Genomic DNA, 26,150 nt, shown 5'->3' with positions numbered 1-26,150 from the left:
GCCAAACCAGGCGTGGGGACGAGATAACCGAGAACTCATCCCCCAACCCCCCAGCGCAAGTATTGACGATGTACGCTTACGAACAAGTGATAGAGTCACAGAGGTCCACAGCACCATCCGCGCCGGTCAAAAACACCCACCTAACTATGCTAATCTGATTTTCTGCAACTTGGCCGTAGTCCTGGATGCCTTGGCATCGCAAATGCACAGCTAAGTACTTCTTAAAATGTCTGAGCGGTTTCTCCCTCTACCGCCCTTACAGGCAGTTAGCTCCAGGTTCCCACCACTATCTGGGTGAAAAAGTCTTTTCCTCACAACTCCTCTAAACTTTCTGCCCCTTGCCTGTGAGATGGTATGGAGAGAGAGAGGGAGGGCGAGAGAGAGAGAGACAGGGGAAGGGCTCTCGGAAATGGATATGTTCATCCATTGATACATCACCACCATTCTAGTCCCCCACTGACATCATAATGCATCGCATTTCCTCAATGTCGCAAGTTTCCAATTTGGAATGTTGTACCTCGTGACCATTCATCTCCAAATCATGTGTCCAGCAAATCCCCAGCCCCCCTACAGTAATGGCTTGGTTGATATACTTGTGGGACATCTCTGCATTCACGCAAACTCCACAACAACTTGTCATGACATGGCGCCTCTAATTTAACGAAACGTCCCAAGGCACTTAGTAGAAGCATTATAAAACGAGACTGACCCAGGTACTGCTCCTCGGATGCTGCCTGAACTGCTGTGCTCTTCCAGCACTACTAGTCCAGAATCAGGTAACCAAATAAGGAAAGATTAGGTCAAAGATTAGGCTAAAGAGGTGGGTTGCAAAGATCATTTGGAAGGAAGAAAGCGAGGCAAAGAGGCAGGGAGGTGTAGGAAGTGAATTGCAGATCTTGAGACTTAGGCAACCAGGGTCGTACCGTTAGCGTGCCTTCCATTAACATAATTACAAATCTGTTTCTTTATTCTTCAAAAATACCAGCACGAGGAAATTTAAAAGCGATGACGCCACGCTTGAAATCCTGACATTTCTTCAAAACTCTGCCCATTCTCTGTCTTACCCGAGGCCTCAAATAATGATTTACATCGACAACAAAGGAAGTAGGTTTTCAGTTCCGTTTACACCTTCATATGTCAACCCGTGTCGATGTTACACTTTCAATACATTCACAACAAAGGCCGGCACAGAATGCTTTACTCACAACATGTTACGTATTTTAAGAGCTTATTCTCGATAACCTTTATATACAAGCATTGACCAAGGTCAAAGAACTATTTTCTGTTCGGCGATGAATATTCAGTTTTCTTGGTGTTTGACACATCTCCTAATTTTGTGAAATTGCATGTATTTGGTCTAGGATGGTTAGGAAGAATGGGCTGTATATGACGGTTTTGAGCTCTGTCCAGTGTAAATCACGGCAAAATGATACTACTTCATTGGTTGTGTTCTACAGAGTCTGAGAGGTATGGCAGTTCGTTCATTTTATTGCTAAGCCCTCTCCCTTTCCGGATTTTTATCCTCACTTTCATGCTTTTTTAAAAATATTGTTTCCTCTGTTCGATTCCTCCAAAACTTGCAACCCTCAAGCCACGACTTTGTGCTCATCATATAATCGTATAATTGTTAGGACACCACCCTCTTCCTCGCCTTCTCTCTGTAGCCCCGAAAATGTGGTGTGTTCTGATAATCGGCTGTTCAATTTTGAATCTGGCTTCATTACACTGTCAGGCAGTGCCTGTCGGATCCTAACCACTTTGAGCATAACTGTCAACGCTCCTCTTAATCGTCCCTTCCCTGAGAAGAACAGGCCTAGGCTAAGGCCTTGCGAACATGAGTTTAAATTCCACTAGAGCAGCTACTGGGATGAATGATTCCGGACTACAACTCTCGGCTCAGACATGTTGACTGAAGCTATCATTGATTGTCGTGCAAACCCATCTGATTCATTAATGTCCTTGAGGGAATCCGCCATTCTTACCCAACCTGGTCAACATTCGAACAAGGAACAAGGGCAGGCCACTTGGCCCTTCTAGCCCATTCCGCCATTCAGTAAAGTCATGGCTGATTTGATATTAACCTCAACTCTATATTCCTGGATCGTTCACCGCCTCCCCCTCCACCCCCCCCCCCCCCCCCCACCCCCACCTTGGCAATCAAGAACCTATCTACCTATTTCACTTTAAATCATTTATATAAATGACGAAAGGTAGTAGACCCAGCACTGATCCTTGTGGCTCTCCACTGGTCACAGGTCTCGTCATTTATATAAATGATTTGGATATGAACATAGGAGGTATAGTTAGTAGTTTTGCAGATGACACCAAAATTGAAGGTGTGTTGGACAGCGAAGAAGGTTACCTCAGATTAAAACACAACCTTGATCAGATGGATCAATGGGCTGAGGATTGACAGATGAAGCTTAATTTAGATAAATGCGAGATGCTGCTTTTCGGAAAGGAAAATCAGAGCAGGACCTTTGCAGGTCCTAGGGAGTGCTGCTGAAGAAAGAGACCTTGGAGCGCAGGGTCGTAGCTCCTTGAAAATGGAGTCGCAGGTAGATCGGATAATGAAGAAGGTGTTTGGTATGCTTTCCTTTATTGGCCAGAGTATTGAGTACAGGAGTTGGGAGGTCATGTTGCGGCTGTACAGGACATTGGTTAGGCCACTGCTGGAATACTGCGGGCAATTCTATTCTCCTTACTATCGGAAGATGTTGCAAAACTTGAAAGAGTTCAGAAAATATGTACAAGGATGTTGCCAGGGTTTGAACTATAAGGAGAGGCTGAATAGGTTGGGGCTGTTTTCCTTGGAGCGTCTGAGGCTGAAGGGTGACCTTATAGAGGTTTATGAAATCATGAGGGGTATGGATAGGGTAAATAGACAAAGTATTTTCCTTGGGGGGAACAGTCCAGAACCAGAGGGCATGGGTTTAGGGTGAGAGGGGAAAGATATAAAAGAGACCTACGGGGCACATTTTTCACGCAGAGGGTGGTACGTGTATAGAATGAACTGCCAGATGAAGTGGTGGATGCTGGTACAATTGCAACATTTAAGAGGCATTTGGATGGGTATATGAATAGGAAGGGTTTGGAGGGATATGGGCCGAGTGTTGGCAAGTGGGACTAGATTGTGTTGGGATATCTGGTCGACATGAATGGATTGGACCGAAGGGTCTGTTTCCGCGCTGTACATCTCTATGACTCTGCCCCAGGGAAATTGCATGTGACTCCATGTCACCAGCAATGTAGTTAGTTGACCATGAAGCGCAGTGAAGGTTGACAACAATTGCAGCTTTGCCAGTGACACCCACATCCTAATAGAATTTTAAAAAGCAACACTGGAGATATGAAACCTCAAACAGGTGTAGCAGCATCTGTGGAGAGAGAACCAGAGTTAACGTTTTGAATCCGATATGACGGAGAGAGCGGGTAAGTGGAATTGAAACTCATCAGCCATGATTAAATGGCGGAGTGGACTCGATGGGCCGAATGGCCTTGCTTCCACTCCTATGTCTTATGGTCTTATGACCCTTCTTCAAAACTTCACAATACTCCATTTGAGGCTGGGCAAGCGCTTAAAGTAGGGTCATCATACTCTCCCCGCTTTTATATTCGACGCTCCTATTGACAACACTCAACATCGTCTTTACTAAATTCATTAGCTGTATCAAGCCTACTCTGGCCCTTGCTGTGATTTGGACACATGCTTCCATCTGATTCTGCGCCCCTTTACAATTTTCCACTGTGTAATATTGCCTCTACTCGTTCTTCAAAACAAAATCAGTCACTTCACATTCCCCCTCATTGAAACGCACCTCGCACGTGTCCGTCTATTACATCCATGTCCTTCTAAATTCACACAATTCTTCTCCCTGTTTGCAATACTCCCAGGTATTGTGGCCGCCTGTCAAATATCGTTCAGAGCCAAAGGGGTAAGATACAGTGAATTAATCCATTTGAATCCTTCAACAACAACAAAAACCGGGGAAACGCAGATTGAGTAAGAGCAGGGAACAAATGAAGCAAGTTCAATCAAATCCACTCCTTTGGGTGTCCAGAACATGGTCACACCACAGCGAGGTGCATGTGAAGGAAATGTGAACTTAAGGTTACCGATTTAATCGGAAAACAAAGAGTTGAAGGTTGACAATTAAATTCCACAGAGACCTACATTGTTGGCATTGCTCGTTCATCAGCAAAGCTAAGGTTCCCTGTGCCGGTATGTTCGTTTTGGAGCCCATTAGGATGGAGTAAGGAGATATCATGGGACATGGCAGGAAGCCCAAGGAACAGACAATAGGAACAACGAGGTCCCGGCTTACAAAGGGAGTTGAAATGAAGCGACCGCAATGAAGTGACATTCAGGTCGTTCTATGTATCAGCATGTCGAATACAATGAGAAGGCACCACAGAAACCTCCAAATGAACCACAAAACAATAGTGGCATGGAGCCTATTCCCCCCAACTCAATCGCCACTGGATTTGAGGAACATGATGCCTCCTGTGAAGATGCAGTCTTTAACACTTCGCTGCCCAATCCACGGGACTGTTAGTGTCCCAAACTCCGACCTGTGACCCTGGTGATTTGTCAGATTACCCGTGAACCGCCGGCATTGCGGTTTAAGGAAACGTGTGATGTCACCGGGACAGAAATTGCTGGAAAAGCTCAGCTGGTCTGGCAGCATTTGTGGAGATAAATCAGAGTTAATGCTTCGGGCCCAGTAACCTTTCCTCAGAAATGATTTCGCTCCACAGATGCTGCCAGACCTGCTGAGCTTTTCCGGCAATTTATGTTTTGTGTTTCTGTTTTCCAGCATCCGCAGGTCTTTCAGCTTTTTACAGCATCCTTGTCATCTGATGAATGGGTGAGAAAGAGACACAGTGAGACTGATGGCCACAGCAAACAAGATGGAGACATAATTATTTAAATAACACTGTTACCAACTTGAAAATCATTCCAATGTGAAAACTACACCCTCTCTGATCCATTTCCTTCCCTTAAGATGTTATTTTTCAATTGGAGTTTCATGCCCTTTTAAGGAGTCGGGCAGTGTACTGTCACTGAGCTATTAATCCATCGCCCCAGGTCTATGCTCTGGGAGCATTAGTTCGAATCCTGACATGGCAAATGGTAACATTTGAATCAATAAAAACATCTGATATTAGAAACTAGCTTAATATAATCATTGTCAATTGTTGTAAAACCCCCTCTGGTTCCCTAATGTCCTTTAGGGAAGGAAATCTGCCATAGTTACCAAGTCTGGTCTACATGCGACTCCAGACTCATATTAATGTGGTTGATTCTCCACTGCCCTCTGAAATAGCCCCCCTCAGTTCATGGGGTTGTGCAGTAAATCCCAACCAGCAACGCTAACAGTCCAGGAATGATTTTTTTTAAAGAAAGGCAATATGAAATCTCTGTCCACTCCCTCCCTCAGCAGCAATTCAGCTCCAGGGTTTCCTCGCTGCCATTGGCCTGATGTGAGATTAAATCGCCGCCCTGCTTTGATTGTATTGATTCTGTTCCCAACCAGCAGAGAGCACTCCAGCTTTGGGGAAAACTGGGCGACTGGCTGTTGCCAGGTAACCGCGTCTTTCCTGCCTGGAATAGTGTTCTTTTGTTCACGGACTGCCAGTGTTTCCCACGGTGACATATGCTCCCTTCTGTCGCCTCTCTAATAGCAGAGGATATATCGATCGGCGCTGCCCTTACTGTTCAGCTGTACTAGCAATGGAGATAATATGGATCCAGACAGAGTCAAAATAGCCAGCACGTGTCATTAGACATTCAGTTTATTCCATAGAAAGTTCTATGTGCATTACAGGCACTTATTATCCCGATACTGCATCATACAATCTGCATCATTTAAATTGCTTATTATAATATGTGATTGGTAATAATCTAAAATAAATGAATATGCTTGTAGCAAAGCCGGATTTCCTGACCGAATCATTAAATGTGTGCACCAACGTGTATTTTACTGCATTGTACGCTCTATCCGTTCCTGCGTTTATTCAGAAGAAACCAGCAACGAGAAAGCTAGTCATTGCTAATCAATAGATCGATTCCCCAGAATGGGCGCTGCGCCGTCCTGGAAAAAAAGGAATTTCGTTTTTTATTGTCAGATTGTCCTTGAGGTTTTCCTCACCTCCCCCTCCCCCGCATAAATGAGAAATCCCCAACCCCCCCCCCCCCCCCAATCGCAAGCCCCCAACACCCTCCTCCCCAGTCTCACCCACCATGAGGGGGTGGGGAGGGGAGATGGAGAGAGTGGAAAGCATGCCAGACAGAGATAGATGGCGTGGAGATAATAGCTACGTGAAACAAAGAAACGGGAGAGAGGAAGGACAAGAGGCTGTGTCACATTAGTGAAAGCGATGTGTTAACCCTCACGACCAGCGCGCACACACTCTCTCACACACACTCACAAGCACTTCAATGTTCAATGGTTATACATAAATCTGTGTTTATTGTGTGTATAATATTGGCATTGCAAGTATTTCTGGTCAAAAAACAATGCTTGTTTAAAATATAATAAAGGAACCATAAATCGTTAGGGAAATGTGCCTGTAATTTATGTTCAGTGGGATTTGAACGCTTGTCCAATATTTGAGAATATATTTATGGTAATATGGCCGCACTGCTTCTTCGAATCTGCCACCATTTATTGCAAAATTGCCTTTCACGCATTGGTCGAAAGAGATTTTTTTTAAAAGCGGGGGGACAGAAAGAACATGACAAGCAGAAGGAAGGCAGAAAATGTCAAATAGGGTTAAATCTCATTATCTCTAATCAGAGAAACAGATCGATAGACATGATAGTTCTGTGTGGAACGAAATCACCGGTCCGCTGTAAAAGTTAAACTGTGGCTCACGTCCGAATGATGCAGAAGGAGCGAGCAGAAAACCAGTCTTTGTCAGTCCCTGCCCTGTCTCTCATTTCTCTCCATTTCCCGGACTATCTGTAGGTCCCCCCCCCCCCCCCCCCCCACTCTATCTGACTGTATTTGACTGTCTCCATCTGTCTTTGTTTCCCTGTACTGTATTTGGCTTTTTCTCTCTCGCTGTGAATCAATTCTGTCCGTCTGTATTTTTCCCTTTTTCTTTACCGTTGCCTGTCTGTTTGTCTACAGTTGGTTTTCTTTTACTACCCCTTTCTCTCTTGTAAATCTATTATTCTATCTCTGACTATCTCTTTTCTGATTGTCTTTTTCGACGCATCAATCAATCAATCAATCTATCTATCTATCTATCTATCTATCTATCTATCTATCTATCTATCTATCCAACTATCTATCTATCCATCTATTTTCTTCGCTTTCTTTCACACATTAGGACAACAGATCTTGCACAAACTACCAATTCCCGTCCATTTAGGTTTTAAGGCTGCTCACCTGCACTAATCTATTTAACTGCGCCTCTTTGAGCGGAGGATGATGTTACTACGTTCCTTGTGTTTGTAATGTGTCAGTAGTTCGCTGAAAATATTAAATACTCATGTTTAGTTACAAATATCACATTCAAGGCTGGAAGATTTGATCTATGTATCGGAACTTTGCACAATCTCCAGTTTGCAACCCTTGCAAACTGCATGCGTACAAACTACATAGTGAGAAAACATTCAACACACCTGTCGTCTTTTTAAGGAAATGGCTGTCAATAATCATTATGTACAATCGGATAAAGTAATAATTCAACAGTTCATCAAGCAGTGTTCGAAATTCAAATAATTGCTAAACGAGAAAGAATAAGAAAATAAAGACGTTATAAGGCACTCCTTGAATTAAAGTCACTTGTATAACTGGCATCAAGTCAAATGTTCCAGAAAATTATATAACTACTTCTTGTTCTATCATCCATTGTATGGAACACACCTAGAATCATAAACCACGTTTAAGCTGGGTCTGCCATTTTCCTAACCTAGAAACTGACACAATTCAATCGGGTTTAAAGACATACAGAGATCATTTCCCCCTAATACTTTGTTCTAACGATTGGAAACTAAACTGGTAAATTGGCGTGAGAATGGGTGTTTTCTATATCTTTATTTCTCTATCATCCTGTCTTCATTTCCTTTATTTAACCTTATTCTCTTAAATGTATGAATTAGCCAATGGTCTGATGCAGTTGGGAAAACGAGAAAATTTCGCGTTCTCAATCTTTTTGAATTGATTTGAATCTAATTATGTTATCATTGGAAAACGGAACATGTTTAATACGTGTGCAAACTCATGGAGATTTTACCGCGAAAGAAATCAGACTCAGGGAGCAGTTAAATACATGTTTTAACTTCTTGCGACTCCTATAATTAAAATTGTGGACCGTTTCCTTGCATCAACAATATGTAGAGAAATTGGATCCTTATCAATTTTTAAATATGGTTTTCCTCATAATTAAAAATGAGTCAGACTTTGTTTTTAACGTACAACTTGCTGGATTCTATTTGTTCTGAGTCGTAATATTGCCTCACTGCTCAAAAAGCAATTGGGAGGCGAATAATGTTCTGAATATTTGGGACATTAGAGAAGTTGTATCCTAGCTCTCTAAGACCCGAGCCCTGGCAAAACAAAAAGCTTGTTAGCTTGCGTACTCGGTGACGATAAACTTTCTCCTGTTAAATCTTTTTAATTTTTAAAATCTTTAGAAATCATATTTACTTAACGTATTCGCTTGACTGACAATCTGTGTAAATAAATGGGATTTAACGTTTGACAAAGAGGCCGCTTGAATGCCAGTTCAATCAGGTTGAAGAAAAGAAGGCAATCCTAGCAGACAAATGAATTTATTCACATAGGTTAAGAACATGCACTAAAAAAAAGACATATTGTTTAATACGATATACATTTACAATTAAAATATAGTAATTACAAATACTTGATCGTCTGTACCACAATTTTCCTAACACATCTTCGTCTACCACAAAATGCACGGTTGGATATTCAGTCGTGATTTAAGTTGATGCAGTATATATAAACAGGTTCTTTAGCATAACACATTGTTATAGACGGTGCTTAAAACAAATACAGGAAAGAAAATATTTCAGAGGTTTATCACCGAGAGCAAGCTCACTAGTATCGTGCCATTTAAACAAAATTCTGAAATAGGTTTGACATTAAAATAAGGGATGTTCACTACACTTTATGACTGATAGGGCACTAAATCAGAGAGCGCTTAAATATTGACAGATCCTAAAACGTAGTTGCTGTGTACATACTGTGTTCGGTATAGTGATAAAACACTGTATACAATGTGGCAATTTGTGTCAGCTTCAAACAATAATAATGATTATATTAATGATATGAGTTTGTAGCACTTGGAACTATCCCTGCATTGATAGGCAACGTAATCAGTCATATTGCATTGAAATATCATAATAAACAGCAGATAGAAAATGAAGCAATTTGTAGTATTAGCAGATACATTGATGTACGGTATTAAATGTATGTAGAAGCGGGCCGTATGGTTGAAGCAGCGAGCATTGATATCATAGTATCTCCATGTCTGAGAAATGACAGGTTTCTGCTCATCTTTTCAATGAACCCTGTGCTCATTTAGAGCACATTTAGCCGGTTAAAAGAGCTGTAATAACCTGATTTGTCTTTTGAAATGCATTCGGTCTGTAGAAGCAGGCCCTTCTTTAAATCCGGAAACACACACTCTATCGAGCAAACTAATAGCAACTGTTTGATAGAGGCCCCCCGTATGACGCTCCAGTTAAATAAACGCAGCAGCGAAAGAAATACCTATTGCATTGAGGTACAGTGATAAATGCGCTGAGCAAAGCACTGTAACCCAATAAGTGCGTGAAGATCGAGCTACAATCAACTAATTGAAGAAACCAGTGACAGGCAAACCATCAAATTTGATCAGAATAACTGCATTACACTAACAGCTAATCGGGTGCATTGGATGCTCAGATTGGACACAAATAGAGATAATGTTGTAAAGACAAGTAATAGGCATTTCATTCATGGTATACATAGATATTTTGGATACCCAAACAAGGCTGCAATCCAATCAAAATGAAGATAGTTTTTTTTGTGACAACCTCCAATGTCTGAAACGCTGCACGTGAAACAAAGGAAAAGTCAGAGGCATGGTATAAATTTTGGTGCGAGGCAGCCTTTGTGAGCATATTTTCTCAAGGCAGTTTCAAAATGGCTGTGCTTGGATGTAGGGTTACATTAATCAACATTTAATTTTTTTTTGAAATGCAAAGTCTCGCCACCAAGAGATTAACAATGCATACCCAGACTGAATCGGTGGTAGGGGCGCGAGGGGCTGAGAAATAAAAGAAAGTGCACCTTAGCATGTGATACCTTTACAAGAGTAAAACCTTGGCCTCTTAAAATGGTCACATTTGAGGAATTTCGCAATTGTGGGATTAGAATTTTGGGGGCCGGGGGTAGTGGTGGGGGGTGGGGGGGCGATGGAATACTGCAGTCGTCGTGAGGTGCAACGTCGCTTAAGGCCAGACTCTTCCCATTGAATAAATCCAACGGTAGTTTGAAATATGCCTTGACACTATATTATTGATACAAGAGAGTAAGCAGGAAATAAAAATACTGAGGCTTCGAATGTTTGCAATGCATTAGATAATTAAATAATCTCTGAGAAAATAATGTATATTTTAACATATCATAATTAACATGTATGTAAAGATGCATCCTGTAATTATAAATATTGACTAAAATATTAATGTGTAAATACACTTCTGTTAAGTTGCCTCGTCTCACAGCAACAAAGGCAACAGAATTCATTGCGAGAGATAATAGTGTTATCTTCGCTATAAATTTTCTAATTTTTTTAAATTGTAAAAAAAATTGTGAAATAAAGAGGAAAGATCAGAAATATGCCCGTAGAGCGAGTGACGAGATAAAAAACGTAGCGTCCCTGGGTGGGCTCGAACCACCAACCTTTCGGTTAACAGCCGAACGCGCTAACCGATTGCGCCACAGAGACTGGCTGGCCGATGCACTTTAGTTCTGTTGCTGAAATAGATCACATTCATGTTTGGTTTTCATTAGTGACTGTTTAATTTGGTATTGAATGCGTCGGCAGAAAGACAAATGTCTACAAATAATAAGAAAGGAGATTACATTTAATGGTTTCACATTTACATGCTGCATGTCTGCATTAACTCTTCCGGCACTCATGTGAAGGTCCCAGCTTTTCTGCCGTGAGGTGCAATCACGTTTGACATGTATTGTGTGCACGAATGCTTCATATCTGTTGATTTGGAAGGAATCAGCAAGCATAAAAGAGCCTTTGCAAGGGCTACATGCAACTTGCAGCAAGAATGATTGTATCATGATGCAATTTTGCGGCTCTTGTATCGCTGTTCTGTTTCAATATTGCCTGAAATCTGCGAAGGTAATGCAGCAGAAAAAAATCCGCATGAAATATTATCTTACTTCAGCAAGCTTTTAAATATGAACTGGGTTGTCATACACATTCTAACAGTAAATCACTTAATTCAACAACAGAGAAAATAATTTCTGTTCATAAGTGATTTACAATTTTTTCCTGTAATTTTATGATCTTAAATGGTAAATCCAAGCACCATCCACTGTGCTTTGTCCAGAATTAAGTTAATACATTGTAGACCTTTGCCCTTGAACACGTGTTTGTGTTGCTAAATTTGTATTTTGGAAACGCAACATAAAATATCTCAGCGAACACGATGTGCCTGCGATTCGAGGTTTGGGGGAGGGGGTATTTGCAGCGGGGTTGTTTTTGTATGATTTTTCGTGGGGCATCAAATGGTTAACAGGAAACCAGCAAAGCCCGGTTGCAGCTGTCAATCAGCCGGCGGCTGCAGACGGATCAGGTTGCTCAGCTGATGTAAATGAATCTGCCTGTTGGGGGAGGGGAGATAATTGGCTGAATGGTAAAGGTAATAGATTCCACGGGCTACAGCCTAAAAAAGCATCTGCAATCAGTTTCTCATTGTAATTACTCATTCCGGATTGTGACTGAAAGCATTGTATCTTCTGATTCCATTTCTTTTAATTTAATAATCTTGCAAGTTGATCACTGACAGTGGCTGGAGAATAAAGCTACAAAATAATGTCCTGAATAATTATTGCAACGACATTCCAGATTCGTGCTCTTCAAGCGGTGAAAAAATATAAACACGGATTCATTGTGTTTGCCCCCTCCCCCACCAGAATTGTACGCTTTAATAGTCGGCATGGTCTCTAGCTGCTTTCATCGGAATCTCAATTGGAATATCGGTGCATCGTTTCCATTATTGGCCAAATTTAATTCCCCTCCACATTAGTGCAAATTGACTTTCACGTATTTTTGTATTTACTACTTGGTTAGTATTCTGATATGAGTTCTTTAAATGAACATAATGCATATATTTTGGATTAAATGTGTTGCCCTTTTGCTGTGTGAAACATGCGCTTTGAACATTTCTCAATCTTGAATTTCTGTTCAGGCATTGAGCATTTTGCCAGATGCGTGTTAAATCATGAATCGTCACCATGGCTGCTCCGGTGAGTCTTCCTGGACCTCGCATTAAACCTCCAAGTACCTGTAGTTAGCAACATTGGGACCAACGTCCATTACAAAGCACACAAACTCACATTAGCTGTAGTCATGTTTTCTAGCTACCTGCGATTAGAATACCACAAGCACCCGCCCGCAAAACAAACCATTCGCACCCGCATTAAAATGTAATTTTTAAAATTAAGACTGAAAGTAGAATGTAGTTGGGCTGAGATTATTTTACGCTTCCTTCCATTGAACTCAACTTTATGAATGAGCGATTAGCTGTTGATGAAGTACGCTTACTCCATCTTGTGTGATTTTTGGCATCCACCTCGTTTTTTTTCTGTGAATGCTCTTTTCTGCCTTCTCGACTTACTTTCATTCTTTTTTAAAAAACTGCTCGGAAATGTTAACAGCTCAGCCTTGTATCTCGCTCTTTCGCGCCTCCTCTCTGCTACTAAAACCCAGTTTCGCCTCCAGCCGCTTACTCTATTGCCGAAAGGGCTGGGTAGCTTTTCAACCGACCGCGAAAAAAAAACAACAAACCCTGCAATTCGTCGTCAGATAGGTTTTTTTTTAGCTACATGGAAACGGATTTTGCATTTCAGTTCTAGTTGGCCTCCGAAAAGGAAACAATCTCGCGCTGAAGGCCCCATGAGGTGAATGACATTGTGGAAACCATCGGTGGGCCCCATCAAGTGTTATGCGTACGTGATCTGGGTTGATGTAGTTACCAGGGTCTCTCAACGCAAGCACGGTGGGCTCGTCATCTGCCAGTTTATGTGGATTTTCAGGGGCGTTGTTGACAGTTTGTCGAAGGTTAATATCAACCAGATTGATATTGATACCAGGTTAATATCAGTTTGCCACCGATGAGGAGGGAAAAGTGAGCCGCTCGGGTGAATGCATTTCAACGTTTAAACCCTACATTAGGGGCAATTGTCTGTATTCTTTTCTGTGAAGCAGGGCATTAGAACATAATACTAACGAGTGAATCTTGATGCATTTTACGTCCGTAGACTTCAGAACTCAATGGTTTTATGATTGCAGAAGGAAGCTGTCCAGCCCATAAATCCCGTGCCTCGTCTTTCAGAGAGCTATTCAATTTGCCCCTCACCAAGATTCCAACTTTCCCCCACCACGAGTCCTGCAATTTCGAGTTGTATTTATCCATATTATATTTGGAAGTTAATTATTCCACCGCAGTTTCCATCATTGGCCAAATTTAATTCCCTCCACTTTAATGCAAATTGTCTTGCAGCTATTTTTGCATGTACTTTTTCACTCGTATTCTGAGATGAGTTCTGTAAGTGGACATCACGTATATATTTTAGTTTAAATATGTTGCCCCCTTGCAATACATTCCAGAATATCATAACGAGGCGAGAGTTTTTAAAATAAAATCACCTAATCTTTCCTCGACCTTTTTTGTTGTCGGTTGTAGTAAATCTCTCTCATCTGCTTACCAACCTTGCACTGTTCTGTCACAAAATGCAATAATCTCGCAATGAAAATCGACGTCTCGAGGTTACGAGTAGTTGATGCCGTTTGTCAAATCCTAATCGCTTCCTCGCTTCTAGAATGTGGATTGAACTGAAAACCACTGGAATTAATCGCTTCCGGAAGCGAGCAGAGATTACCTGACTCCTGCATTGAAGACTTAAAACATTTCTTCGGAATGCTTGAACTCTCCTTGCTTGCTAAGACTCGAGAGAAGATGCTTTGAAGGAGAGAAACTCTCCTTCGAGAGAAGACAACGTCTGGAAATATCTGCATTGCGGGGTTAGGAATACGTTTGCAGTACAATTCCAGTCTGTTCATGAAGTATTTTTTGATCACACAAAAAAAATCTGAGAACCCTGGCGTTCACCCTGCAGAATGTGTGCTCCATCCCGCAACCAAACTCCACATTCCCCGGCAAATTCTCCCGAACGCCGCGCGCGCGTTTGAGAGGGAACATTTAGGACAGTTGCAGTCGGCGTCCTTCGTTATTCACGGTTCATGTTGTTGTTGTTGTTATTGTGTTCACATTTTTTTCAGCAGAAACCCAAAAGCGGGTTGTCACGTGTGGGACGTAAACCGGGATCGCTGCGAAGTTTGGATCAGGAAGAAAGGCATTGCATTTGCATGGCACCTTTCACGTCCTCATGAGGCGACACGGAAACGGTGTGTGTTAGCGGAAATAAAGCAGATAAGTTGTGCACGGGATGATCCCGCAAACATGAGAGAGCCAACACCGCTAGTTTATTTGTGAACCCGCCGTGAATCTATCCTACATGGTCCGAGGTGGCAGCAAGGCGGTGAGGTTCCGAGATCCAGCCGACCAGCCAGGTAGTTATCCCGGAGTCAACTGCAGACACCGACCTGGTCAGGTTGAATTTCTTCGCGACGCTACGAGCTCCATTTCAGATGGTGCTTGAGATTTCGGGAGAGTTTAATCGTGTTATGTTCCGACAGCAGGGGACATGACCTGATCGTCTTTGAAAGAGAGAAATTGAAGAGTCATCCAAATTCGAAAGGTTAGTTTCATGGATATTGCCTGGCCCGCTGTGATTTCCAGAACTTTTAGTTTTCAGGCGGAAATTCTCGGCAGCGTCAGTGAAGAGTGTCAGATTCCCCACAGACTATTTCTCCAGTTTTTCAGGAATTTCCTTTATTTTTCTCTCTCTCAGAAGTGCAGAATTGCAGTTTTAAGCTTTTCAATTGACCGATTGGGACTTTGAAAAGTCTATTCACAGGGTGAGGATGTCACTAAGTCAGCATTATCGCCCATCCCTGATTGCCCACAGGGAGTTGTTGCCATAACCGTGGGACGGGTACAGGGCTAATAGTCCTAATCAAAACCGGAGTGTTTCAATCGGCTTGGCTTGGCATGGCTTGGTTGAACTTCCATTAGTCAGCAAAGGCAATCCATCAGTGCTCTGCTCTATTCCTATGTTGTGCTCCGTTAGCTCCCTTGGCTGGTCCGCGACGCTGGAAGCGTGGGTTCAGTTCCCCCCAGCAGCTGGAGTATCATGAAGGCCCAGTTGTTCATTTTATCTCAGGCTAAACCGGCTCTAGCCAAGGGCAACTTTATTCTTACTGCATTGTACACAAATTATTCAGCTTCTGCTCTTCTCGAATCTTCATCTTAACGACATGTTCTTCTGTTCGTCTCTCACCTATCTTCCCTGTTCCCCTATATAACTTCCACTCTATTGAGTGAAAGGATTCCCCTGACTTTTTTTTTCACTTTTTTTCTGGGTCTTCATCCATATATTAGTGAACAGCCGCTTAACTTCTCAATTGAAAATTATACATTGAAATGCTCACTGTTGAAGGCGGAAGACTAAACCACGATTATTTAATAGCGAATTTAAGACCAAACCATGTTTGTTAAAAGAATATTAGCGCTATTTCTAAACGAAATATCTCAGTCATGCGAGATTATATAAACTAAGCTTTTGCCTTGTAGCCGTTCTTGGGGATTAAGTGAGAAATAAGAATGCGGTGATAATACTCGCCGGTCCAATTATCTACCTTGGCTTCTCACCTTACTCCCTTAAAAAGCCCCAAAGCGAGAGCTCAGGACTTTTACCCTTTGCTATTCCGTACGTTTTCTTTCGAGCTGAATCCTTTGAACTGTTCAACTTTGGAGATAAACTGTCCGCCTAGGGCGGCTTTTATTAATTTTTGAAAGGATCCCAGGCAAGCTTGGTGGAATTAACAGCTCTACTTAGACAAAATCGGATGAAATGGCCCTACAAACTCCCAATAATGTTTGACAACAATTATTAAATAATTGCACTGGATCATTGCTTCCAATCTAACACCAACTGTCAACTCTGAACAAAATCTTGATTAAAAGGTATGGGATATTTGAGAGCTACAAAGCTTAAATACTGTAGTCTGGCTTTGAGAGACGTTCTTTGCTGGCAAAGTATCAATGAATTCGAGTGGTTGGATTGAACTAGCAACTTTCATAGAGGCAATATCTAGAAATGCTGGAAATCTGAAAGACACATGGAAAATCCTGGAGAAACTCAATAGGCACCATGCCTGGAGGTAGAACCAGAGATAACGTTTCGAATCCGGTTCTTCAGAACAATAAGTCTGAAGTTCTGAGTTTCTCCAGCATTTTCTGTGTTGGGTTCATAATCCTCAACTCCCTAGCAAAGAACCAGCTGGGGAAATAGTCTTTGTTTATTGAAATACTTGGTGACGGAACTCATTGGAAAAGGCGCGTCGCTCATTCGATAGTTGTTTCTATTGCGCGCTCAGTAACTCCTGTAGGATAGAGGACATCCTACAACGCAAAAGTTGTAGTGCAGTGATAATGACACCACCTCAGATCGAGGAGGCCTTTAAGTCCCATCTACTCCAGAGATGTCTAATAATATGTAGGCCGGGAGTGGCTGACCACGCCTCCTAACGGCATAGAAATGACGAAAATCAAGAGGTAGATACATTTTTCACACTGACGAGTGTGCAATTGAAATGGGTAATTATTTTCTATAAAGCAAAAGAAGTCAGTGCTCATGCACTCATCATCAATAATTTAGCTTTTGGTCCGAAGTGAATTTGGAATTTAAACTCCAGCTCTAAGTCATGCCGCTAATTGGTAAAACATCCCAATATCCAATATTGTGCAGTCAATATCCTTCTGTATCCCGATCAAATCTCTGTAACAAAATATGGTGAAGGTTTCCTCGTCTGTATTGAATGTTTGAGGATATACGTTTTATGAAAAAAATACATGTAGGACTGAGTGCAAGTCAGGCCCATGATACATTTTAAACTTAAACACGACCCTCCCCCACTCACCCATTGTACTCTATGCTACTTTCTCCCCACCCCCACCCTCCTCTAGCTTATCTCTCCACGCTTCAGGCTCACTGCCTTTATTCCTGATGAAGGGCTTTTGCCCGAAACGTCGATTTCGAAGCTCCTTGGATGCTGCCTGAACTGCTGTGCTCTTCCAGCACCACTAATCCAGAATCTGGTTTCCAGCATCTGCAGTCATTGTTTTTACCCAAAGATTAGTGCCTGGTGATATTATATAACTATAGTTGGCTGGACTGAACTTTCACAATCTGTGGAAGATTTTTTACTATATAGAAATTGGGATGCATTGGATAATATTGGAAGGATTTTCTATCTAATCGCGTCGAGGGAAACGAAGGGGCAATTTTCCGTTAACTTGTCATTTTGTCTGCTTTTCATTGGCTGATGGCCAGTGGTGGAAACTGTTATTGGATGAGCTTATTGAGTGGGTGGAATTCAGTTCTCTGGTCAGTATCTGAAGTTAGGCTGTATAAGAGCTTGTTTTATATAATTATACATGTCTATTTAAAACTTGCAAATTTAAAAAAAATGCAACATAATTGGTGAGCACATCAGGGAAGGCTACCCCTGGGCTACCACCTTGTTTTATAGCTTGTGATCTGTTCGCCTGTGAGACAGCAACTCTTGCTTGTTAGATACAGCACAGGCTCTTGACTTCAGCTGGGGTTTAGACTGCTCACTTTGCACCAGAAGAAAGATCTGCTCTACGAGAAGTACAACTTGACTTGCACTTGGGTCTGGGCCGCTTGAACTTATGCAAAAAAAAGTGTTTTTTAAAATAAAATTCATTTCCCGGGACAGAGTTAAAGATGAGATCTCACCGAAACAATGAGAACGTATTTGCCAGTGGAATGAATTCCTGTCAGTCTAAATAGTCTGACTGACCTGTTCAGTGTGTAACACTGCGCAACCCAACTCTTGATATTCCAATGGACGTGGATAAGGAATTCATTTGATGGCAAAAACAACCTTGAGATAGGAACTCGGATATCAAGAATCCGTAAAACCGAACCAGGAAGCTTCGAATACGGGATTGTTATCGCTTAATAAAGCTGGGTATGTATCCTGAGTTGGTTTATCTCTGAAGGAGAAAAGTTTGGAATATCCCATTCTAATTGCTACATCTTGTTTGCTGAGAAAGTAGGGTTAGTGAAGCTTTGTGATTGTTTAACAAGGAAACATGTTCAGGCACGAGTGCGTGTATGATGTTGCAATGACAGAGGTGGGAATCCAGGTGGGTGAACTTCCAAAAGCCGAACGTCCGTATACTTGATGGTGTTCTTCACATGTGGCCTGAGGGGATTTGACCTACCAACTCGCATTAGGTCACATTTTATTGGCGTTTCAATCTGAGGCATTGTTTGGAATATTTTGTTTGTTGCAAGTGAGTTCGGAGAGTAACCTACACTTGAATCTCTAACGAATCCTTTCCAGATGGATATTAGAACAGCTAAATTAATCAAACGTTTGCCCAGCCTTGTATAGAATACTGACCTCCTGTACATTTTTTTTCTGAAGAACAGTTTTGAAAATGGGTTACTGGAGCCGAAGCGTCTGCAAACGTGCTGAGTTTTGGCAGCAATTTCTATCTTTGTCTCTGGTTTCCAGCATCTGTAGATCTTTTGGTTTCTTCTTCCACTGGAGTTTTTCTTCGTAAAGGGATGATCATGCCACAGGTCGCCTGTTCACGAAGAGCCACCTGACCACACTTGTACCAAAGTAGGTTGTTTGTGTAACCATTATTTAAGCAGCAGATTGGTTCTGTCTGCGAGGCGCCTATTTTGACTCACTTGAATAAATCTGTCAAAGTTAATTTTGGGTGTGTGTTTCCAACTTGCTGCAACAGATCCAACAACTTACTTTACACAACGCTGTGGGTAACCACAGAATGTTGGACGTATTATTCCCATCAAATGCAACGTGAACATAGGAACATTGATACAAACATTGAGAAGTATTTCAGTGATGCATTAGATTATGGAAGCTAGTACTTATTAATAAAATGAAAGCGCCGCTACTGTCAGGCTTCATGTCATTGACCATGTTACCATGTTTATGTGAACCTTTTGATTTTTACAACAGTTTAAACGAAACTCTAGATAGCTTATGAAAATAGGCAGAAGTGGGTATTGCAAATGCTGGAGATGAGAGTCAAGATTAGAGTGGTGCTGGAAAAACACAGCAGGTCAGGCAGCATTCCAGGAGCGGGAAAAACGATGTTTAGGGCAAAAGACCTTCATGTCAACTTCAAAGTTTAATGACTAGAAATTTCAAAGTTAGTTATGTTGATTCCCATCAAACCCATGGCTTTAGACATGCTTTGAATGCTCCAGCTTATATGTCAAGACTCCAAACATTAGACACTTAGCTCCCTTTCGAAAGATTGATTGACAATCCAACATTAAGCTTCATTGCTCAGTTCATCAAACAGCTATCATAAGTTGCTTTTCCATGAGGTGACTGCCTTCTCAGGGACTCGGGGGGAAGCAGGGAAGTTCTGCCCTCGGCTCCAGATTTGGAAGGCACTGGTTTAATTGTGAACTAATAGCAATCCTGTCCAAATTGCGACTTATTGAATATTTCATATTCAATTATTACATTGTTTGAAAGACGTATTCTTGAACGCAGCAAGAATTAACAGTGGCAGCTCCTGGGGGATCAAGCAAACTTTTTACCAAATAAATAATTTTATACCTGGTCACGAATCAATGCGCCAGAGTTTGAAGATAATATTTCATATCTGTCGTGGTGTAAGCACTGAAAATAAAATCCTTGGCAGTCTATCGTGATAATGTGCACCTGAAGAAATTGAATGTGATATCCTTTAGTCAGTTATCACGAGGTAGAGCCTTGCACAAAGAAAAGGTTTTTGGAGTGAATATTTTAGTTTTAAAATTTGGCTAGTTTAAATGGAATTGTTGCTTTGAGTACCAATGAGTGCACGACTTGAGTTGGATAATGAAGAAACGAAATGTAAGGGGCACCAATGGCGCAGTTGTAGTGCCTCTACCTTTGAGCCAGGAGGCCTACATTCATGTCCCTTCTCAAGAGTTGTGCCACATCTCTGAGTAGGTTGATTAACATAAATAAAGTCTGTTCCGTTAATGGTGCAACATTTTAACAATCAGTGTTAAGATACTAGTCCTATACAGACCTCACGCCGTGCAATCTTCCATCCTATCCCTAGATGCTTCCAATGAACTGTGTGTACAAATTTTATAGAGAACAAAAGCATAACCTGCTGCAAATTTTGCACGGAATTTAACGACGTTGTTCATACATGGCGAGCATATTTTCCATATAGCGTTCGTATCTATGCTGACCACATATTTTCTCTTTCCATATGGATTATGTGACTGACAAGCTTTGTGTTCACTTTGTGGTTACTGCTGTTAATGTTTTATGATTGTGGTGAAGAAGATTGCCCCGTTTCCAATAGAATTACTGTACACATATTCCCATTAAAGATCCAGTGTTCCTCAACAAATTCCAAGAACATGTGAACAAGAAAACAAGAAGCAAACAAAAAACAATGCACATAAGGTGGTCAGGACTTGGGATTATCTGTTATTGATCATTAAAATATTTAAGGAAAAGCCCTTTGAAGCAGGAGAAAAATGAAGAGAATAGGAGGGTGGTCGTAGACTAGGGGATTCTTGTATAAAAAAATAGTGGCGCTGATCTGATGCACCGAATACTCTTTGACTAAAGTGAAGAAATTTGTTTTAGGAGTAAAGTGTCATTTTCATTTTTAAGTTTAGAGTGTACTTTTCCTGCTTGAATTAGCTGATAAAAGCATAAATGTGTGAAAGAGAATAGATCATGTTAACCACCCTGTTCAGGGATATTATTGTTTGTTGTGTCGCCATTGTCTTACCAGACCATAGGGATTGCTCTTCCTCTAGATTTGGGATTTGAACCCCTGTCTCAGAGACAGTGACGCTACCATTCTGTAACCAGAACCCTCTGTAAAAGAAGGTAGAGTATGAAAACCGGTTTAGTCTTAAATCCAGCTCAATGCTTTTGAATGCTTGAATCCATTGCCTTAAAACATTTTAACAATCTTTGGTGCCGTGGATGTGTCATTAAAGCACGGAATTTCTGGGGAAAAGACTGGCAGACGACAATTGTATTAGAAATTGTACGATGTGATGCTTAATGTTTCACACTTTTCTGAGGGCGACCCTTCAACCGTATTTCTTATTTATTACATGAACGTTAAACTTGGATTTAAAGGGTTCAAAACGAAATTGTGGCCCTCCCGAGCCTTAAAACTATGATAATATGTTCGGAAGACAATATATTTATCCTAGTGCTGATAACCGAGAAACACGATAGGTACATTACGTGTACTGTACAAATGATGGTGGACAAATATCCACTCGATGGCCATATTAAACATGCAATTCCCTAACTGGCACGTTGATTCCCATAATAGCAATGTGAGCTCACTACTTGTTTCGCGAACCGTTCTAATTTATTATAATCTTGTATTTCATTCTCTGTGTTTGGACATCTATGGAATAGGTCATGATAACTTGCCCATTCACATACCTGTCGTTGTTTGTGGCAAGTTTCGGTTGACATTTAGATTTGCCAACCTTTGGCATAACCTACACCGCGCGCCACCTCCCCCAGATAAAGAAAGTAATCTGTTCCTCCACTGATAATTCAAGTGTTTCAAATGGTGGGGAATAGTTCAACTGATCCGAGCTGCAAGACTCAAAACGGAAATTTGCGTCGTGTTTATGATCCTGGAAGACATGCGATCTAACATCAGCGGGTTCTGACGTTAACCGCGTTATTATTATAAAGAACGGGACATAACCGGCATAACGTCTTCGTTCTGGTACCAACATCCAAATAGAAGCCTCACCCTGATGTGAAAATATGAAATTGTTTGGGATGTTACCTTACGCCATTAAGATCCTATACGGCAGAAATAACCGTTATCTCGGGAGACCTGGCCCCTCCATCACATGTAATTGGACTCTCTTGTGAATCTGATGCAATTTAAAACCCTTTGGCCTGAGTCATTTTATAGTACAATGATTTTGTTTTTGGCGCCTGCTGTTACATTCTTGCCGGCGCCCAGGTTTTGAAGAAACGTGTTCAAAAGGTCTCTGTCAACCGTACCCCGGCTGGCGAAAGCTGGGCGTGAAGAAGCAACAGAGTTACATCAAATGGCAATACATCTTACTTTTTTGGTACCTGGTGCTAGAAATGGTTCCGTGTGAGCACACCACTAATAAAACTAATTCCGTACATGTCAAAAAATAGACTCATGCCATTGGTCCACAGGCAGCGCCTGGTCTCTGCGGTAGATGTACTCTTTTCCCAACAAACTAGAAACTCATCAATTGGGTGTTTCCGATTATGGTGTGAACGAAGATGTGCAGATGAGCCAGTGAAAGTGCCAATCATCGAAGTTACCTGTTTAAGCCTTTCTATCAAGGTCCTCTCTATTAGAAAGTTCATTCAACCCACACAATCACACTCTGGAATACAAGAGTAGACGAAATAGATACCACTGCTAGGAAAGAGTAAGGCACCTAACAGTTCACTCTTCTGGTGAAAGTGTGTCTAACATTGGAACCTTCAGAGTTCTCGGTGTGGGAGGGTTTAAACAGAGGCAGTAGCAAACCCCAGGAACTTTGATAAGACACAGAACTACAGGTCTAGAGATCCGAAACCCCCAAGAGCAGTAAGTGTTGAAGAAACTCGGCAGCTTTGGCAGCATCCATGGACAGTGAAACGGAATTAATGTGTCGAGTTCAGTGACCTTGTGCCAGAACTGAAAACGCGAGGGATCAGGTAGTACTTTGGGTGATGCCGGGGTAGGCGGTGGGTGAATAGAATACACGGAGAACAAAGAGAGAGAGAGAAACAAAGAGAGGCAAAGAAAATGATTGCCTACGCTAAGCCGATCGGGAGATAAATGCTGGACACGGTGCTCACCAGAAGTACGAATGTTTGAAAGTGGGTTGCCTGTACTGGGACCAATCTATACAAGACTTTACTCTTTCCCCTACTCACTCTCTCACCAGTATAAATACCATCTGTCCCAGCTGCTGTTAACCGAAGGGACAACTTTGTTTTTCTCTCTCTACAGATGCTGCAAAACCTGCTGCGTTTCTTCAGCACATTCTGTTTCTTATTGCTCAATAACTTTGATGCCGATGATGATTAGACGCTACGAAGAATGTCGATGAATAAGTTGAGGAAGTATTGAGGTAACGCTGAAAAATCATCCTCCTTAAGAAGGTAATATTGCCTAAAGAAATTATAGTTCCGCATTAACAGTGTTCTATTGCATTGGTGCCCATTGTTCAGACGAAAGGAACACGCAACCCAACACGTTATTAAGTAGCAAGTATTTCGAGAGTGGGTCTATCCACAGATAAGCCTGGTGTCTTTCCTCACTCACAAAATGACGTTGGCAGCTCTTGTTTATTTAAAGGGAAAATATTTTCTACGTGAATGAACATATGTTTCCCCTTCCCTACTCCCTCCTGTGTTCGCTTCGTGCAAGGACTCTTATCTCCAGAACGGCCAGACAAGGATGGCACTCAGCCAAGTCAAATTCTTTGGCACAACTGCCGTAAAACTTTGGCAGCACTCTGTCAGTTGGCCGCGAGTTCATGATTGAACTGTACCCAAAAGTAGGCCAGTCCTCCAGTACAACACCGAGGGAGTGCTACGCCGTCTAAGGTGCCATCTTTTGGGATAGATATTTAAAACGAGACCCTGTCTGCCTTCTGGACGTAGAAACTCCCATGGTATTAATTGGAAGTGAAGCAGAGTGTTATCCTGACCAACATTCACCTCTCTCAACATCACAAAACAAAACTACGTGGCCATTCTTGTCTTGCGGGTTGCTGTGTAAAAGTTGCCTTCGGCATATCGCAAGTCACAAAGAAGTGTTTCATTCAGTGTGAAGGGCTTTAGGGTGTTTGGTGGCCGTCAGGCGTTATACAAATGCAAGCCAATTCAACCCACAAAGCGGACAATGGTCTTCTGTGGCAAAAGTGAGGTCTGCAGATGCTGGAAATCAGAGTTTAGATCAGAGTGGTGCTGGAAAAGCACAGCAGGTCAGGCAGCATCAGAGGAGCAGGAAAATCGACGATTCGGGCAAAAGCCATTCATCATGGCCTTCTGTGGCGAACTGCCCCATTCTCAAATCACTTTGCAGAAGCCCATGATTTTAGTAAAAGTAAACTGTCTCTCACTTGCATGACTCACGTTCTAAAATCATCCCAGCTGGCTATTTATTTTGAGACAAAAAAAACTGCAGTTGCTGGAATCCAAATTAGACAAGCAGGAGGCTGGAAGAACACAGCAAGCCAGGCAGCTTCAGGAGGTGGAGAAGTCGGCGTCTTGGGTGTAACCAAAACGTTATACCCTGTCTACTATGTGTCTACTATTTATTTAATGATGCATGTAAAGATCAATCCGTTCGTATTGTAAGTCTCTGTGCAAGCATTGTTTGTCATTTTTCCTTTTAAATTTCGACGCAGTCCCTTGTGAGATATAAATTTGCTCAGAACGAGACTGCCATGTTCAACACCAGCTCTCTGATTCTCCAGCTGTTTCCCTAAAAGCAATTTGTGTTTGGTTAGTGCTGGGTATATCCAGCCTATTTTACTGGACACTGAGCAGACGGTCATAATCGAATCCGTTTGTACACTGGATGGTTGTAACTTCAATTATGAAGGAAACCATTTAAGAAGTCAACATTATAGATATATTATTTGAGCAGTCTGACGTGGAAACAGGCCATTTGGCCCAACAAGTCCACACTGAACTTCCGAAGAGTAACCCACCCAGACCCATTCCCCGACATTTACCCCTGATTAATGCACCTAACACTATTGGCAATGACTGTACATCTTTGAGTTGTAGGGGAAAACTGCAGCAACCGGAGAGAATCCGCGCAGGCACGGGTAGAATGTGCAAACTCCGCACAGGCAATTGCCTGAGGTTGGGATCGAACCCGGGTCGCTGGCGCGGTGAGGAATCACTGAGCCACCGTGCCACCCATCGCTCTTCGACTTTGAAAACGATTCTTTTATGGCCTAATAGCAGTGAATTCTTCCGCTTTTGCATTTTGAGCTTCCTCCTACATCGATAAGATCTTAATATCCAAGACTGGTGTCGTTTAGCATTTTAAAAACATTTGTTTTTCATTCTTCCTTACAGTCTCAGTGTAGGCTTTCTCTGTTGACTTTAACCTTTTTTTCCTATTTAAATTCTCAAATTACACAGTGCTTCCTAAGCAGTGTGATGTTTGTATCTGGATTGGAAGGCCCACACCACAGTGCTGACGGTAGGCTAACACCTCCCAATGTGGCTCTGTAAGAGTTTCACACTGTTGGAGAGAGACACTGTCTGTTGGCCGAGGGGCTAATTCTCAGTCTTCCTCTACACTTTTGGGGGGTATAGTCAAGATCCAACTGCATCTGAAAGAAAAGCAAAGGAATTCACCCGAATTCAGGCGAGCATTTATCCCAAAATTAAGACTTTTAAAAATAAAAAGGTGGTCACTTTGCCATTGTTGTCTATGGGAGTTGCCGCGCGCAATATGACAGTTCAGTAATGACAACACTTTGAAAGTTTCCAATTCGGTGCAAAGTCACTAGGGGTTTTCTTGCGTTCTGACAAACATAAATTATTTCCTTTATACTAACACTGTGGAATATATTAATAGTCGATGTTATATTACATTCATCACCTTTTTCTCTTCTGTATAAAGTTTTATTTTGCCTCGATTGGATGCTGGTTATTTCAGACTCCAGGTTGTTTATTCTGAGGCTGGTAATAATTAT

At 41.9% G+C, this 26,150-nt stretch overlaps 1 non-coding gene across 1 annotated transcript; it reads right to left on the bottom strand.

Annotated features, from left to right (window-relative positions):
* Positions 1–10,891: 10,891 nt before the first annotated feature.
* On the bottom strand, positions 10,892–10,965 carry trnan-guu (transfer RNA asparagine (anticodon GUU)). The gene has a single exon. It is a non-coding gene; the product is annotated as a tRNA-Asn (tRNA).
* Positions 10,966–26,150: the final 15,185 nt, after the last annotated feature.

The sequence above is a fragment of the Chiloscyllium punctatum genome, chromosome 42 (assembly GCF_047496795.1).
Source record: "Chiloscyllium punctatum isolate Juve2018m chromosome 42, sChiPun1.3, whole genome shotgun sequence".
NCBI classification, from domain to species: domain Eukaryota; kingdom Metazoa; phylum Chordata; class Chondrichthyes; order Orectolobiformes; family Hemiscylliidae; genus Chiloscyllium; species Chiloscyllium punctatum.
This window is presented reverse-complemented; position numbering and strand designations above follow the sequence as displayed.